Below are 15820 nucleotides of genomic sequence, written 5' to 3'. Positions count from 1 at the left end.
GTAAAGAGGACGCATAATTCAATTTTAAGTTTTCCCAAGTAAGTTTTATGGATCAACTACTTTGTTTTTAATTTTAGAATAGAATATTTAATTTCAAATTCGATATTTCGATCCAATAACAAGTGGCGCCCAACGTGGGGCGCAAATGGTTATGGATTGACTAATTTAATTTCAGAAAATAATATTCAATTTCAAATTTGATATTTCGATCCAATAACAAAAAATTAAGTTTGACTTTTCAATACTCTAATTTCTCAGGGGTTTCTTTTCTATCTAATTCCAATTTTTTTCAACCTCAATTCCTTATTCCAATTCTCAGTTCTAATTTCAAATATATTTCCAAAAACAATTCATCAGATATACTCTTCTTCTCATTCAATATACTAGGTCCAGATTAGAAACAATTTAGCATTTCCAAATCTCCAAAATATTTTCACCAGACATCTACGTCTACTCCAAATATTTTTTTTTGCTATCGTGTATTTTTTATCTTTCTTCCTGAATTCGATGCGTTAATTATTATCTGTGAAATGTCTATGGCACTGTCACTCAATTTTGAAATTTCCATCAATCAAATCTTCTTCTTTTCAATACGTATTCTGAATTATATTACGAACATCTGTTACATTCTAATTTTGAATAATATCTGTAAAACCAACTGAGATATTTGAATTATCTTCAATTTTACTTGAACTGTAATGACTATAAATTTTTGATTGAAAAAAATCCATAACAGTACCCACCTACATATATATACAGGGTGAGTCTTTGACTTGTACATATATTTCAAACGAAGATTCTTGAGGTCGGAAGAAACACTAATTTCCTTTACTATTTCGTCCGATTTGATTTTTTTCTCACTCAGTATAGCGAGCATTTTGGAGTTGACCGTACTTTTATGGAATTTTATATACGGAAAAGATTAATCACATCAATAAAAAACTATATTCCGAAAATCATTTTCTTCGATTTCATTCCATTTTTGGCATATAACTGAAAATCACAATTTTTTTATCGATTTTTAACAGCCTGTATCTTTTCAACCGAGCTGAATGGGGAAAAATGATTTCAGGAATCTTCGATTGAAATATGTGTACTAGTCAAAGACTCACCCTGTATAGGTTTATGTACAATCTACTAAGAATCCAGGTATATAGTTATACAAAATCACAGGCCACAGTTTAAACGGGACTATCTAGAGCAAAAATGACAAGAATAAGACTTCCCTCGAAATCGTCTCGAGGCTCCCAAGAAAATTTCCAAACCTTCGATTGTCCTCGCTGTTTTCCAGTATTATTAATATAATTATCTAAAGTGGAAGAAATATAATATAAATTATGGATGAGTACTTGGTTAGAAATTTGCTGTCTTTTCTAAGTGACATTTATCAGAAAAATTGTTAACATTATAACAGAAGTTTGGGTTTGAGAGGTATATGTCTTTCGAATGGTCCGCTTACCTGGCAAGTTAATACAATATTAGTACATGGCCTCGGTAGCGCAGTAGGCAGCGCGTAAGTCTCATAATCTTAAGGTCGTGAGTTCGATCCTCACCCGGGGCAAATTTTTTGAATTTTCATATTTCATTTAATTTTTATGTCCATTTTGTTTGAATGAGTAATCATTTAATTAGATGGTGAATCCAATGATACATTTTTTTATCTAAAACGAAAAGAAATTGTTATGTTGATTAATTTTTATTTTCATTTCATTATTTCATGTGTTCCAGTATCAGTCTACAAATATTCATCTTTTTATTAATTTTTGTGCACTAATGCCTGTACGTTCATTAGTTTGACAATGTGGCGACGCCAGATATAAAAAACAGGGGTGGCCAAGGGGGGGACCGGATTTTTTTTTTGATGGCCAAAGTGAATAGAAATTATAGTTCTATTAGTCTTGTGATTATTTTAGCCTTAGTATGTCAAATTTTAGGGAGAGCCAGCAACATTTTAGGGGGGGAGCCACCTGGCGGAGCCACTGGTTTGTCACCACGTTTGATCATATGATGTCTGTCCTGTCATGAATATGTTATCTCTTGAAAAAAAAATAGATATTAAAAATTTTCAGAATACATTTGACCCTTAAACGGCTGAACTAAACTGTACTGAAATGGTCAATTGAAGAAAAATGAGATGTGTTATCTTTTTGCATCAAAAAGGCCCCATACGAGAAAAGGCATGAGAGATTTATGTCACAAATTGGACGAGGATTTCAAAAATATTTTTGATTGAAATATCCAAGGGGAGTATCATTTTCTCTTTAAAAAAATAAATTATTACCCGTATGCGCGGCAAAAATGAACTTAGAATTTTTAATTGCATGTCGATAAATGCGCAATAGCTACACCTCTTGAAACCCACCAAATTTGAATATCTCGACCGGATTCAGAACAATAAATAAATAGACAGTTTTAAAAAAGTACTGGAAAATGAATCCATTTCGAACAAAAATCATATAGCAAACAAACTCATTTTTTCATGCAGAATCGCCCCCTGAAGTTCGTCACACCTATTTGACCTATTCATCAACACCCTGTATCTTATACCCCGTAATGAAAAGCTATCTGAAGGTGGAGTTTATAACTTCATTAAATTAATCGATATGTACATAATTCAATGATCTGATATGATTAGGTTTCGTTCGCGATAGGATAACCAACAAAATTAGTTAATAAAAAGTTAAATAATAAATTGCTACCTCATGGGACCATACGTTGTTTCGGCAAACAAATTTCACTGTTAATCTCGATATAATGGAACTATAAGTGACAGATTTGCCGGGGAAGCTGTCCTGAACGAAAACGTTAATATAGTCGATACGATAGGGTTCATTTCTAATTTGGTGAATGTGTCAGTGGATGGGTTTCAGCCAATATTTGAATTTTAGGTGAAACAATGAGAGATCTTGTCGATATTCATGATTTCCTGGTTGTTAGCAGGAACACGAAAACAGGCGCATTTATTGGATATTTATGGAATATATTTGATTGATATTTGAAAGGATATGTCCAAATTTAGGTGACTTTTTACGCTGAACAAATTATTGAGTTATTCGATCCGATAGAACTCCGAACTTCAGAATATCTTTAGGAGAACGTATTGACTATTTTCAAATTTTTTCGGTTATTATCCGAAAGGTTCGAAGAAATCGAAGATGCACAAGTTAAAAGAATTTTATTGTAGTGTCTAGTGCATGGCATCAAGTTTTTCAAATGTATAAATTTAAGTGGAGAGATTGAAATTGAAAAAAGAAAAAAAAAAGAAAAAGAAAGTTCTACCAAAATTTGATGATATATGTATACACTCGATGCAATCCCGTTCGGTCAACTCCAAGGTCCTGAAGAAAACAGACAGGCAGATAAGAAGAGTAGTTAAGAAGATTCAAAGACTGCTTGTACACATAATTGATGGAAGTCTGTATACCCCCGTACACCTGGGAAATCTTGGTCTGTTCCTCCTACTCCAGGAAGATCCCGATAATCATAATGGCTAGAGTAGAGAAAACGAGACGATCCTGTGAACTTTTTGATGGAGTAAAGACATCTAATGTTTTCTTGACTGAACGCGTGAGGAAAATGATCAGTCACATCTCAACAACAAGCATGTGGTCGACAACAATAATGTAGAAAGATTGGAGAGATCATTCTATGGAGAAGGTACAGGACAAGCTGAAAACGACGGTGCCTCAAACTTTTACATTCGTTCACCGCCGGTGGTGTGGTCAGGGGAGGACTATAATAATAATAATAATATTTATTAATCTTGTGAGACATATAACAATGTATAGGACAAGTGAACACAATTTCAACGGCTCTATCAAACAACTTTCACTCAAAAATTACAATAGTAAGATTTCTTCAACATTCATTCCTTTATGTAGTATTTTCATCTTGAATACCTCTTCACATTGTCCACTTGTATGATTATTGAGACTTTTTCGCTGGTGAAAATAATGTACTGTGGATCTATTTGGCAAATTCGATTCAATCATCACTTTGTCATTTTCACTAGTGGGAATAAGGACTTTGAAAGACGAGTTACTATTTGGGAATCGTGATTCAATTGGCTCACATATCACTTCAGAGAAATTCTGCTTCAAAAACATCGTAAGATCCTCAGCTGCAGTGTTAGGTTTGAGGTTTGTTACATATCTCAGCGATCAAGCTGTGAACTAAATCGCTGTCCACAAGAGGACTGCCGTATGGCCCCCGTGAATCCAGGATGTGCAGAGCTGGTTGCGGCAAGGTGGAGTCCCTTTCCCACATGCTCCAGCAATGCCCACTTGGCCATACCAAGCGGATGAACAGACACAATTTCGTCGTGAAGAGGATCGTCGATGCAGCCTGAAAGAAGGAATGGGAAGTTGTCGAGGAGCCTTACATCAGGGACACCAAGGGCAGGCCTAACAAACCCGATATGGACCGCACTGAAGGTACGGGGGTGATAGTTGCAGGTCATGGGAGGCCCCTAAGTCACTCTCTGAAACATATCATCAGAAGAGAGTGACATATGACGAGCCAGAGCTGTTGGAGGTGGTGGCAGTAAGGAATCCTGGCAGAAGCATCCGAATCCTATCCTTCATTATCGGAGCAAGGGGGTTCTAGTGCCGAGAAAGCAGTGCCCTTCAGCAAGCCCTTTCAATAGACACCACGCAAATTAGAAGGGACCTTGTGATGACAACTCTATGAGGAGGATGGTCCATCCACAAAGATGCATGTTGCAGAGCGTGGGATTAGCATTTCATTTTTGCTACCTCTGGCAAGATCCACAGAGCGTAATTGATCTTTTGTGCGTGTTGCATGTGGTCGTGTTCGGGATTATGGCCTTTTCCGCTCTAAATGTGTGAGAGTGAACGGTTGAGCGTTATCAGAGACAATTTTTTATTTTCATTTATACCATTGCTCACTGCCTACATTCCATTTGTTACCTTGTGATATATACTCATATGTACCATAGAAATGTGTCCTATACACGCTTGTACTATTTGTAATTCACACTGTTTACTAGAATAAAGATTTTTACAAGCGGTCCAACAATAGGAGTGGGATAATAGAATAGAAAAACCCCCTGGAGAATCACTCCTGGTCTTGCTCAGACGAAGAAATTTGTGGTGCTTACATTGAACTATACCAGGAAGCTTCTGAAGCTACCACTTCTGGTAATGGTGACAGGATACCTACTGTTGGTACAAATACATTTTGTATAGCATGGGTAGATCTTCAGATAAGATCAGCTGGCTCTGTGGAAAGGAAGTAGAAACAGCCGAACACATGGTGTGCAAATATCCATATTTGACTGGCCTAAAAACCACTCATATGGGAAAGTCACTCCTGGATACTCACTACGTAACAGCCAAGGCTCCTAAGGATGTCGTCGGTTTCATTAACAGTATCGACGGCCTCCCTGGGTTTGTATGAATAAGTAGGGTTGAGAACGAAAGATCTATGTGGCCGCAGTTGCCGAAAGGCTAACCGAGCCTTAATAATAATTATCAAGCAATTTCTGTTTTGTTAAGTATCAGGGTTCCATACTCTTCGCAGGTCTAACAACACGCATATTTTGGAGAAACTTATGGTCAAATTATTGATTAAAATATGATGAGTTATCTTTAAGAAGGTAAAATATTGAAATGTTTCGAACACAAAAATATCATATTAATTGTCGATAACTTCTTTTTCCTATAAAATGTATATTACAATCAAAGGAACCTCCAAATAGTCTCTCCAAAATCAATTGATTCCTCAAAGTGGCCCACCGGAAACGCAGCATCTGACACATTCACCCTCCGCCCGCCAAACCCCATGCAACGTTGCCAGATTGGCGGCCGTTCCATTAGGTCCATTTCGGCCAAATAACTCAGTCCCATTAATTAAGAGAGCCATAGTTTACAGGGCCAATCGACGTCGTCGTCGGGTTGGGCCGTAAAGAGAGCCGAGTTTATGATAATCTGCGACCATTTTAAGTCCCTTCGCGGTCCTATCGATTGCCCGCGTGTTGCTAAGAGACGCGGGGAGCAGTTGCTAGGCTACGACACAGCATCCCCGCGTATGCAGATTCGTGGATCTGCGATGGGGGGGGGGGGAGTAGCGGGGTGTTTTTGGGTAATCCGTGAGGATGTCACGCACCCCCAATTCCGTTTTTGATGTCGGAATATCAGGATGCGATTTATTCAAATTGGGAATTTCAATGGAAATTTTGATGCTTTGGTTGTTATGATTTGCTTTTTTTCAAGCCCGTTGGATGGGGCTGAAAGCAATGGAGAAACGGTAACGCCCATTGGCAAAATCACCGCGCTCTTCCACGGAGGTGTGGAGGTGTATAAGGCAGGAACCACTGAGTAGTTTAAGAGGGGTCATCAAGCCAAGTAGCTTGACATTTGACATCACGTACAGGTTATACCTCCGTGTGGAACGTTTATACTGTATTTCAGAATAAACTATATTATTATTATTATTATTTCAACCAACTACTTGACTTGGAAATCAAGATCGTGAAAAATTACATACTTGAGCTTGACTTGACTTGATTTGAATATTTATTGCTTGCCTTGATATAAAGCTACTTGATATTACTTGAGCTTGATATGCACGCGTCGCACGGCATATATTTCTACAATGTCGTGCGGGCTTAGACTTAATAAGGGGATTCCTTGAGTGCCGAGATACTGAAGCATTCGCCAGTGTGACTTTGTTAGTAGTTTTCTCACATTTCTATGAAATCTATTGGTAGATTTTGGTAGTTTCAGAAATATCTTTCCAAACTTGGCTAAAATGACCAAGGATTTTTTATCAATGCCAGCATCTTCAGTTTCTGTTGAGAGACAATTTTCCAGAGCTGCTCTTACAGTTACAAAAACCCGCCTTAGGTTGGATGATAAATCTTAGATCCTGGATGGAAAATTATGATATCAAACTAAACCTGGAGGTTTCTCAATATTAAGAAACTTGATTTTTTATTTTGTTATGATTTATAGTGATTTCATTTATGTTTCTATTTCAAAACGTTGATATTTTCGGTTTTTTAAACAATACTTAAGTTTTATAAATGAAAGAGTTTTTCGCAAGGTTCCTTCTCATTTCATCATATTTTTTTATTGAAATTACACTACACGAAGATACTATGTTGTAGTTCATTGACCGCCTTGAGTTCTTGTATTAACTGACCTTCAAAAACCTTCAGACCTAAGTATTCATGCAAAATTCGGTGTAATATCGTTTGTGAAAAGCCTAATTCCCAAGATCGATGAGAAGTCAACAAACCTGGGTTTTCATCCACACTACGGGCTATATCAGTATTCTCAGTTGTTCTTGAATAACGCTCACAGTTTCGATTCAACACATCACCAACTCGCCCCAACAACTCAAATATTTCAACCGGTTGATTTAGTCGCGCTTTAGTTTTGCTAACTGTGATGCAAAATATTTAAAAATTTTATATGCGTTGTTGAAGCGTGTTTCGTTCCATTCTAATAATGGCGTAGTTTTTACTTGTCAAATTTCAAAGGAAGACTACTTCAAAAGTGACAGCTACTCAGATATAATGCTATTCAAAATGAAACCTCTTTTTGGAAAACCGTTTATTAGGTATATGACGGTAGAGTAGACGACAGTATAGGCAATTTTCAAAGGTTTTAGTATTTTGATAATCGGTGTCAAGTTTCAGTATGTAGAATATGAAATAATTCGTGCTCTCTGTGACTCATTACGTACTAAACTTGAAATCTGAAGTTACCATAGTCTTTTCGACTGTTGTTTCGTCAACTGAGCTCAGGAGCACCGCCAGGAGCAGCATTCCGGACATTTTGCCGGGGCGCCAAATTATGGGGGTGCAAATTTAATTAATAAAAAAGAATATTTGAAACTTTAAGAACTACGTCGTCTTTTCACTATAGACTTATAAAGGGAGCGTCGTACTTTCAAACAACGCAGGACGATTTTTGATGAAATCGATAAAACGTCGTTTGATAAATTTGACAAGGTGATTTCAAGTTCAGAAATACGATTTAAAATGCAATTGAAAATATGCCCTGACTGAGCTTCTCTATCATAAATAGAAACGAAAGCAATATAAAACGAGTAGTTAATATTGAACACGTATCGAATTAAACAAATCAAAACGCGACTAATACCCAAATCTCATACGAGCTGATCAAGCAGTTAAACCTCTCATAATCCGAAAAGAAGCTTTCGACAAACCCATTCTCACTCAATCAACCCGATTATATAGGAAGATTAGAATTCCCGGAAGGTCAAGAAGATCTAGTGTGAAGGACACAATACGAGGCCCATCAAATTCGAGATTACCGACGGATAAAAGATCGTCACGTGACGTTCCCAGTCCTCTGCTTCAAATTAATGTAGCTTGGAATATAATACATGTCAGTGGTCATCCAGGGTAGCATTGTTAAAGATCTAAAACAGTGGTACTGTTCATTATACCGGCTTTATACGTCGAAAAAGTGGCAGATAGAAATCAGTTTCCGAAAAATCCGGCGCACAATTATGACACTGCTGAGTTATAGTAGGCCGTGCACGGGCCATAAATTAGATCATATCAAGACACCTGCGTGAAGCAATTGATGATGGTCGAAACAAAAGGCGAACGGGACAGGCGACATCTCCCGAAACATCCGAAGATCGCGTAAAAACAAATGTCAGCGGCACCTCGGCCGTTTTTGTCTCGCGTTTTGTAGAAATGTGCAAATAGTCCAGTCAATTTGTGCTCACAAGAAGGGATTCAAGGCTTGGCTTGATTTTCAATTTACTTGGCTTGTCAAATAGTAGATTTTCAATCTCAAGTCAAGTATTTATTTATCGAGTACTTGAATCATATCAAGCTACTTGATTTTTAGCAGTTTTATTTTGTAGTGCCACATCAATTAAAAATGATGAATTGAGAAGGAACCTTGCAAAAAACACTTTTATTTATCAAACTTATTGCATAAAAGAATCGAAACTATCAATTGAAAAATCAGCACGAATTAAATCACTATAAATCATATCAAAATAAAAAATAATGAAAAAACAAAGTTTCTTGATATTGAGAAACCTGTAGGCTTTGTTTGATTTCATAATTTTCCATCTAGGATCTAAGACACATGAGGCATCTTATAGATTTGTCGGCTAACTTATTGCGGGTTTTTGTAACTACTCTGGGAAATTATCTTTCATCAGGAGTTGAAGATGCTGTCGTTGATAAAAAATCCTTGGCCATTTTGGCCAAGATTGGCAAGATATATCTGAAACTATCAAATTCTATCAAAAGATTTCATAGAAATGTGAGAAAACTACTAATAAAGTCACACTGGCAAATGCTTCAGTCTGTCGGCGCTCGAGGAATCCCTTTGTTTAGTCTAAGCGCGCACAAGATTGCAGAAATATATGCCGTGCGACGTGTGCATATCAAGCCCAAGTAGTATCAAGTAGCTTGATATCAAGTCGAGCAATAAATATCCCAAATCAAGTCAAGTCAAGCTCAAGTATGTAATTTTTCACGAGCTTGATTTTCAAGTCAAGTAGTTCGTTAAAATGACAAGCTACTTGGCTGGATGAATACCTAGTGCCGTACCGAATGATGTGAAATTGAGTTTGAAATGGATTAACAAAATATTCGATTAATACGTGAAATTTCCAGAATTCATTTGGTAATTTATTTGGTGAGGCACAGCCTCACCTATCTCATAGGACAAACCGCCACTGTTAATAATGAAATAAAGTTTTGCAGGGAAAGAAGTGTTTTTGGGTTTTTGTAGAGACAGATAAAATACGCCAAATTTCAACTATTGTTTGAGCCAGATAGGTTTATCGGACAAAAAACTTGATGGGAGAAAGATGTAGGAAATTTTATTCACTTCGTTTTTGTATGGAAAAGTCATTCACGAAAAATTGATATTTTCCATGTTATAAAATTCAGCGCACAATTATGACACAACAAAGTTATAGTAGGCCTTTCATGGACAATAAATTAGATCATATCAAGACACCTGCGTGAAGCAATTGATGATGGTGGAAACAAAAGGCGAACGGGACAGGCGACATCTCCCGAAACATCCGAAGATCGCGCAAAAACAAATGTCAGCGGCACCTCAGCCGTTTTTACCGCGCGTTTTATAGAAAAGTGCAAAATGCTACTAATATCCCCTGGAAGTTGAGAATGTGAAACGCCCTTCTTTTCGGCCCGTAGAGCGAAAGCGTAGCTGTCCGAAAAGTAACATTCTACTCGAAAACCAGTTCGGCCGATGGCATAAATCGCTTTTTATCGGATTTGGTTGTGACACAAATTTATGTCCGAGCGTTGTCCGAGATTGACAGAAATCTGGCATAGCCGTGACTGTGACAATACGTCGTTTTTAACTCAAAAGAAGCGAACGCGTTCCGGCGGACAAAATGGCGGCAAAAACAGACGAAAACCTCCACTTTACATTTGACATTCCGAAATTTAAATAACACTAACCGCGATATCTTGGTATTGTATCTGGAAATTCTGATCTGAAGTGGTTCGATGGTTGGATTTCAGGATTTGTGTGGGTTGTTTGTTTATTTGAACAGATCCACCATCATATGTTAACAGTTGTAATCACTTTTTAATTATCGTCATTCAATTATATTGGTTAGACATTTTTATTTTTGTAATTTTGAATAGCATGCTTATCTAGAAAATATTTACTAAATATACATATAGGATGAAATCCTGATAAATAACACACTTTTTGAAATTCCCTCATAATTTTGAAAATATTGATTGCATATAAGATGAATTACTGTGTGAAATTTGTGTGAGGGTGGTTATGAGGGAGATCCTGTTGTTATTGATGTGTAGACATAATGTCTGTGTCTAGCCGAAATTATCGTCACAATACTTAATATAAATGTACCTGCATTAGTGTAACGGTGGTCTTTTGTGGTACTTGTGCATATCTTTTCCCTACCCTAATTAGTGAGCAGGCACCATGATTCCATTGCACAGTCTTACAACTTAGAGAATAAGAAAAGGAAGAAGAAATTCTCGGTGTATAATATGATTTTATGTTTATAACCCAGATATAGAACTGAGAAAAGGAGAGTTCAGTGGAGTAAGTTTACGAGGTGATGACCAGTTGAGTTAGTAGAATTTTCAAGGAATTTCCAAGTGCTGTATTGCAATAAAGTTCTTGTCTGTCGTCAAACAGTGTTTTAATAATCCCCACGAAAACGTGATACTCCAAAGATGCTTTTTCAGCAAGGGCGCCGAAAAACTCTGCTGAAGGCGTCAAAATTACCCGCGTCAGTCTTGAGTTGCCCCACCATGAAAAAACACACTGTTTGAACGAAAACCTCAACCAAATTCTGTGAGACCTTCTTCACCCAAAGCGGCAATTGATATTTCGTTAACTCCCAGAGTTCTTTCATCTTTATTTCATCGGAAGCAGCCTCTAGTTGCTCTGTGGTCCAAAAACATAATAGAGCTCGTACTCCTTTCTTCCTGGCATGGTTCTACTATAGTTGAAAGGTCGAATCGGTACACATAAAATATAACAGAACTCTAAACTTAACTTAAAAGAGTCAATACTTACACCACATATATGTAAGAATAGGACAACTATGCTTTTGAATATAGGGATAGATGTCCACGCATTTTTCATCTAAAAACAAATATTGACGTTTTAGAAAATATAACGGAATTTATTACTACTTTAATACGGCAAATACCGATCTTTGAAGCTTTGACGTGTTTGTGAAGTTCACTGCGGAGATTTTCATACACACTCAATCTTCAAGCAAAATTTATGAGGATCACACTCGGGATCACATGGTTGAGAAATTAGTCATTTTTTTTTTTTGGAAGGACACTTGGAGTGCCCCCAACACGACTAATAGTGAGTCGAATAATTTAATTCAATTCAATTACTTATTTTCAGCAATCACAAATGAGCAATTTTTTTGATGAAACAATTCAACAATTTCGAAACGTTGTTTGGAGTGTGAAAACATTCATGTTTGAATGGCTCCACCTATTGAACACAAATAATATCATAAATGTCAAAAAATAATACACAGTGTTGCCATTAAAATCATTTAGAATCATATCATTTATATTGAAAATCATATACTTCTAGATCAACTTTGAATACATTGAATTGTTCATATTTGAATTCATTACTATATTTGAATATTTATTTTGGTCTCTTTCTTTCTTGATCAATTCTATGTTCGCTATACCTTTACCTGCCTCTACTCATATATAAATCTCGTTTTTGCTTTTACTCTTCTGTGAAATGGATATGCAAATCAATATTCACTAATGAAATAACAAATATGTTGAAGTTGACTCTTATCACTCTATGATTAGGCAGTCTAAAGTATATGAATCATATATCATACAATCATATCATATAATGAATTTCTAAAAGTTGTTAGACCGTGTATTTTTCCATGATTAAATGGCTCGACCTACTGAATACAATTTATTCAAGAAATACAAGAAAATGATACATAGTATTGCCATTAAAATCATTTTGAATTATATCATTTATATCGAAAAACCGTATACTTTCATACTTTAAGAGCCGTATAAGATCAACTTCGAATACATTGAATTGTTTTATACTTACTTGAACTTATTTTAGGTCCTTTCTTGATCAATCTTTTCTTCACTATATCTCTACCAGCCTCTGTTAATTTTTCTTTTACCCTTCTGTAAAATGGATATACAAATCAATATTCACAAATGAAATGACAATTTTAGAGAATTTAATTTAATCTTTTAGAGAATTATGTCATAATTTTGATTTTTATATTAGATTACCTTCAGCATTTAGACTCATTTGACCTTAATAATAAAGACTTAATTTTAAATGAAAGAGCATAAATGGTAAATCGGACTCTAAAGATTCCAACTTAGACTCTCGGCTGGAAGGGTGACAATTACGCATCATCTCAGTATATTTAAAATCGAACATTTACATCCATCAAAAAACTTATATTATCTCCCCAACCGGAAATATTTCATCAATCAACAAAAACTTTATTCGGATCACTTCGATCCAAAGTTAGATTATCCGAACAAATAAAAGACTAATACAATGTTTCAGTTTTCCCAGTTATATTGCTCGGAAACAAAAATGACTCATGCAGAAGAGAAGATGATTACATCCATTCCCTAACATAACATCTCCATCGGAGTATCATTGTGTAATTTTATTACTGCATCGATAACAGACCCTGTTAGAAAATCACCCCGTAATTCTAGCGATCTCGCTCACCCCTAGACTGTGAACCTCCGTCTGTGACGTAGAGAGTGGCGCTTCACAGTCTGCTCGACCATTAAACACATCGTTATCAACCCCTTTGTTAAGCTTCGCTAAGCGGTATCTTAGTATGTGAGGATAGCGCTATTTGGGAGTGGTGGGAAAGGCACATTCTGAGCTACGCAAGGGTGAAATGTTTGTTCGTGATTTTCCCCCTAGGAAATAAGATCCGGTAGCCATTTTCCAACGGGTAGCTATTATTTAAGTAATTGTTCTAGGTTATTAGCTACGCCGTTATCCGTTTAGCTTAATACCATCCTCTGAATTTTAGTGCTTCCCCTTAGTTGGCGAAATTTTCGAATGATTTGAATTTTTGATGACAGCATCCAGTTGAGGTTTTTCTTGGAGGTTGAGTATGGGTTTATAATTATCAAGAAACCTTTGGAATTTTTACTGTTTGTATTATGTAGAAACTGAAAATCCAACCCCTGGGAAAATATTAAATACGGTAATCGAAAACATTGAGGAAAATGTTTTTTGAACTGAAAAATAAAGAACTATAGAAGGGAATAATTAGATTTTATTCGAAATTGGTTTTTTCGTTATCGAGAAATTAGATGTTTGAATTTTGTGTTCAAGAAAAAACTGAAAATTTTAAATATCGAAATTTTTTTCGATTGATATTGCTTGTGGGTGGTTCCCTCTAGAAAAAAAAAACAGAAAACCTGTATAGAATTTAATTAGTAACCAAGATAAACGGAGTAATATTCATCTGATAATATCCCTGAAAGATAAAAGACCTTCAAATTATGGTTATACAGTATTGGCAAAGAAACGTCTTGATATTGCAGGTAGGGATTCACGGCTTGGCTTGTTTTTCAAGCTACTTGGCTTGAGCTTGACATGCTTTTTTATTAAGTACTTGAATCATATCAAGCTACTTGATTTTTAGCAGTTTTAAATAGTAGTGTCACATCAATAAAAAAATGATGAAATGAGAAGGAACCTTGCAAAAAACATTTTTATTTATTAAACTTATTGTATGAAAGAACCGAAAATATTGACTTTCATCAAATAGAAACATAAATAAATGAATAACAAAATGAAAAATAATGAAAAAATGAATTTGCTCAATATTGAGAAAAATTTGTTCGATTTAATAATTTTTCGTCCAGGATCTAAGACACATGAGGCATCTTAGAGTCGCCTAACCCATTGCGGGTTTTTTTAACTGTGAGAGCAGCTCTGGAAATTTGTCTTTCAACATAAAAAATCCTTGGCCATTTTGGCCAAGTGTAGAAAGATATTTCTGAAACTACCAAAATCTACCATTAGATTCCATAGAATGTGAGAAAAGTACTAATAAAGTCACACTGGTGAATGCTTCAGTCTCTCGGCGCTAAGGAATCCCCTTATTAAGACTAAGCGCGCTTGAGATTGCAAACATATATGCCGTGCGACGCGTGCATATCAAGCTCAAGTAATATCAAGTAGCTTGATATCAAGTCAAGCAGTAAATATCTAAAATGAAGTCAGATCAAGCTCAATTATGTAATTTTTCACGAGCTTGATTTTTCAGTCAAGTAGTTAGCTACTTGGCTTGATGAATCCCTAGTTGTTCATCGTGCTTTCTGTTTACGGTAAAGTAAATCGCTCAGTTTTACGTTATGTTGGTGAGATGTACAAATTCCGTTACTTTGTGCAGTGGGATTCGAAAAATTAATTTTCATCACACGTTAGTTTCTGACTTTCAGGGGTAGTCAATTTCGTTGGTACGACCTGTATAAAGATCATGCAACGAATAAATTTCCTAGAAAACATGTGTTCTACCTGTCAATTATTCTATACATTTCCTGAATTGACTCTTCATTCCATACACACATGTCAAGGTTTCATACATTTCCGGTAACATCCTATACTTGGCACCTTCGAATTAATAAACACGAATTTCGAACAGCCATAATATCAAATTCGCATCTTCCAAATGATCATAGCAGCGCCTGTGGGCAATTCCAAACAGTCGTAAAATGGATATTAACCCAAGTCCATTCCAGCCACATCCTATTTTTATATATACCCGTAAGATTATGGTCAAATGTTAATTTAAAGGGGCCGTAAAAACTATATAGCTTGTTACATAGCCGTTAACTGTTTGTCAAGAAGTTTCCCGAATTCTACGCATACAGCTCTATCGGTTTGGTGTCCATGTAAAAATACTATAAAATCGAAAGTAACGATTAATAAAATTGGGATCAGTTGGAGAACGGTCTGGCTATTAATTCAAAGATGGCTCGTAAATGCTAATGATTGAGTTTGTTGTAATCGAGACATTAAGGGGTTTCACACATTACCTAGTTTGGTGAAAAGAATGCTGACTAATTCTTTTTATCAAATGCTCGTACTAAAGGATGTTTTTTTAGAGCTATAGAACTTTAAATTGCAATAAAACAACGATTGATTATTCGATTGACATGAATTTTATTTATCCGCAAGATAATCTTGTGGCATTACGTTTTAAATATGATTTCTGGCATATGATCGCCACGGTTGGCTCGGATGTAGTCCAATCTGGACGTCCAATTTTCGATTACTTT

The 15820-nt window shown here is 36.0% G+C and overlaps 1 non-coding gene across 1 annotated transcript; it reads left to right on the top strand.

Annotated features, from left to right (window-relative positions):
* The first annotated feature begins 1488 nt into the window (after positions 1–1488).
* On the top strand, positions 1489–1561 carry Trnam-cau. Its single transcript has one exon. It is a non-coding gene; the product is annotated as a tRNA-Met (tRNA).
* The last annotated feature ends 14259 nt before the right edge of the window (positions 1562–15820 follow it).

The sequence above is a fragment of the Harmonia axyridis genome, chromosome 5 (genome assembly GCF_914767665.1).
Source record: "Harmonia axyridis chromosome 5, icHarAxyr1.1, whole genome shotgun sequence".
NCBI classification, from domain to species: domain Eukaryota; kingdom Metazoa; phylum Arthropoda; class Insecta; order Coleoptera; family Coccinellidae; genus Harmonia; species Harmonia axyridis.
Note: the sequence above shows the minus strand (reverse complement) of the source record. Positions and strands in the feature narration are given on the sequence as shown.